Genomic DNA, 4,051 nt, shown 5'->3' on the forward strand with positions numbered 1-4,051 from the left:
GACAGAAGTGTATGCTGTGTATGTATAAGTGCTGTTCTCGGTATCTTCAGTAAATGTGAATATGTATGTCATATTATGCAATACAAATATAAGTACACCTCTGATTTCGTACGTAGATGGCGTGAATCTCACGCACATGTCATGCCAGTCATGGAATGATGGCGCTGTTTACATGATACACGTAGCTGTAAAATAATGCGTGTTCCCAGCAGTTTCATTAGCCGTATATATAACATGTTGCCCGGGTTTTGATGCATGTTGTTTGTGGAGTTGAATTATTTTTAGTTTGAAATTAATCCGTGCATATTAATTGGCTGATTTGCATATTAATTGACTAATGTCAGTGTCTCTGCCTAAATATATTGAAGCCTGTAAATTCATTCTTGTGTAGTTGAATGCACGATACTTGTTTGGAATTTGGATCCGTGCGTATTAATTAGCTACTTTGCATACTTAACTATGTGCACCATACTCTTGTTCGTCCTGGCAACAGCTTGCCCAAACCGATTTAAAACTGCTTGCATTAATGTTCTTTGCGGAATTGATAATAATTAATTATTTTTATGTATGACTCGGGAAGCCAATTTACATGCTAGATAACCAAACGGATAACTAATGAATTAAAACGGGATAGTTAAATAATAACACATGTTTTGTGATGGTAATATCACGATTTGTTGCCTGCCCAAAGGATGGTGGTCATGACCAACAGCCCGAGGGCAGACAACAAATCGTGATATTGCCCGAATGACCATGTGTTATTTATTTTATCACATCGAGCAGACATCCACCATGCACAAATACATCTAACCATACACCACTCACACCCACTCTCCCACAAAATGACAACACTTATATTTGAAGTATGCAATATTTTATTTTATGCATTATAACAAGTGCCACATTACTTAATATCATACATACATTGTTTGCTGATAAAAATGCGGAATACACACAGTAAACGCTATTTTCAGCCACTGATACTAAAAGTGAACCACTCAATTTATTGAGTATAACATTTTTTAAATGAATTGAGAAATTCTCAAACGCAGGTTATTTAACCACTCGCCAGATAAAAATGTCAGAGTGTCGTAGAAGTGCCTGAAATTACTTTCTCACGAACATACTACACCTTCTATTCACAATTCACACAGCTTAGAGCGTTTTCGGTTAGCATCGGCGTGGAACTTGAACGCGTAAAAATGCTCACAACGTAGAACGCGCCGCAGCGATCCCGGCAGCGATCTGACATGCTACGTATAAGTGTCAATACCCTGTGCAGCTTAACAATACGAGTTAACCACGTGACCAATCACTCGTCTGGGTCAGTCTAGCTGCCTTTATCGTAAACTATTCCACCATCCCTCTCTGGATTGCTGCAACAAATTCAAGTTGTTTTAAACTGTTGTAGTAATTATCACTCGTAAGTATGATAATGTCATGAATTTGTTTTCGCGTATCTGTTGACCGACTTAATTAACTGATTATTAGCTGAATTGCTGTGTTATGTCTGTCATCGTTTAGGCAGGCGAGGTTTTGGACGGAACTTGGCTCAGTGATTTGGAACTAATTACGAGATAACCGTCGCTATTCGGACTACTCATTCTGACAGTTTACATCCATAGTTATTAATGTAGTGAACGATTAATCAAAAGATATGACGTATTCAGTACTTAGTGTGATTGGCTTTATGATTGAAGGTTACGCCCTAGAGTCTTTTTACTGTTTTGTAATTGGTTAGAGTTTTGAAAATGAATAAAGAGAGTTTGAGTTGGTCTTGGGGGAGCACAGCACGATAGACGCAGTAGAGAGAGAGTGCAGTGGAGAGTCCAGTCTTGGGGCGAGCCTTGACGCAGTCCAGTCTTGGGCGAGTCTTGGTTCAGCCTTGTGAGAGTCTTGGGGACTTTTCCCCAGGGCGCTGTGTCTTATAGAGTGCTTCAAAAGATCGACTAAGACGAGAGTTGAAACGTATTTCGTTGTGTGTGCCTTATTTGACTGTAAAGTTAAAGTGACTTTCCCGACCCCGTACCTCAAGGGGACGAGATAAAGAGACGAGACGAGATTCCCCCCTGACACGTGTGGAGAACCCGAGAGAGAAGAGAATTTCCCCCTGATAATAAATCAACATGACTACTACTGGGTATTTGATGAGCTCTGAGTGTTAGTTTACACTGTCTGAGAAAAAATCACCCGAACTGCGCAGTCACATATTGTTTGCTGTATATTGTTTGCTTTGTTCACAATATCATGCATATCATACGACATTTAGGTGTAATATACTTAGATATTAGATACACTCGTTGTTTTAATACTATACAATAATGTGATTATGTTGTGACAATTTAAATTTTCACTCTCAAACTCGTATCGCAAATACTAACTTGAATACTAGTCTTTTCCACGAAACGAAACAAAACCCTAACCCTAACTCGCATTTGTTTTTCATTGGCCTAATAATATCTGAGATAATTTCACACTGTGAAACACGAAATGAATAGCGCAATTAGTGTTCAACAATTCCAAAATGGCTTTCACGTCATGTCAGCATAAATGAATCGAGCTGCAAAGTAGGCGGAAAAGAGGTGGAAACTAAATATTCTCGACAAATTTATTTTTGTGATTTAACGATGTTTGAAGTCGTTCAAAATTTAAGGTTAGGGTTAGGGTTTCGTTTCGTTTCGTTTCGTTTCGTGGAAAAGACTAAGTCCCTTGAAAGTGTTAATTGATACGACTTTAGTTGCATAGTTGCATGTGTTTTGCATCATGAAAGTATATGTGGGTCGCCATTAGTCCAGGTATGAAAGTATACATCCACCTGTTGCATTTTTAGTAAACGCTATAGTTCTATTTCGATGTCAGTCATTGTTATTATAATTTTAGAATAAATTTTAAAATGTTGATATTTGTTGTTTTACTGTCACTTTCAATAATGAGAAAGTTCCATGCTAATTCTGACGTATAATATTAATTTATGTTTGTTTTACATACTCCACTAGCAAATTGTGTTTGCCAAATCAGCGGTTTAATGCCTAAACTCGACACTGTTTAAAATTCATCTAATAAAAAAAAAGTATGTATATTAATTGGCTGATGTGCATATCAATTGACTATTTTCAGCGTCTTTGAACGTTGCCTGAATATATTGAAGCTTGTAAATTAATTCGACTTGCGTAGTTAAATGCACATATTAGTTTGCATATTAATTAGCTAATTTGCATACTTATATGTAAATATATATAAATATGTGTACCATGTTGGTGTTTGTCCTGGCAACAGTTTAAACAAACAGATTAAACCTCTGTACATTAATGCTACTTGGGAAACTGACAATAATTAATTATTTTCATGAATAAATTAGAAAGCTAATTGACATGATAGATTGCTAAGCTTGTTTAAAATGAAACGGGATACAAGTTATAGTATGAAACGAACCTTCCTTCATGTCATAAATCAGGGCAAATTCACCTCACGTGAGTGGACATTATAGAATCTATTGATTGGAATCGCTTGTCCAAAATCAATGTAGATGTATTATTAGGGTCCCTGGCCGCGGAATTGTCGTTTAGTTGAGACAAAAAAAATCTAGAAAGTTTTGACGAATTCTAGCACCAAAGACCTGTCCAATGTATATTTCCCCATAGACCTTAGAAAACTTGGGTATAAGATTTCCCATTCTCAGCCCTGGAGGTGAAGAGGTAGGTCACGTGTTGTTTACCACTTTGATTATTAATCTGATATGCTTCGTAAAAGTGGCAATGCCGCCGTGCTTCTTAACAATGTGAGTTAACCACGTGACCAATCACTCGTCTGGGTCAGTTTAGCTGCCTTTATCGTAGACGATTCCACTATCACTCTCTGGATTGCTGCAACAAATTCAAGTTGTTTTTAAATGCTATAGTAATTATCACTCGTATGTAAGATAAATCAACATGACTACTTCTGGGGATTTGTATTTGATGAGCTCTGAGTGTCTGAGAAAAAAAAATCACCCGAACTGAACATTCACAGACTGTATATTGTTTGCTTTGTTTACAATAGCATGCATATCATG

The sequence above is a fragment of the Saccoglossus kowalevskii genome, chromosome 3, assembly GCF_978046115.1.
Source record: "Saccoglossus kowalevskii chromosome 3, keSacKowa6.1, whole genome shotgun sequence".
Classification (NCBI taxonomy): Eukaryota; Metazoa; Hemichordata; class Enteropneusta; family Harrimaniidae; genus Saccoglossus; species Saccoglossus kowalevskii.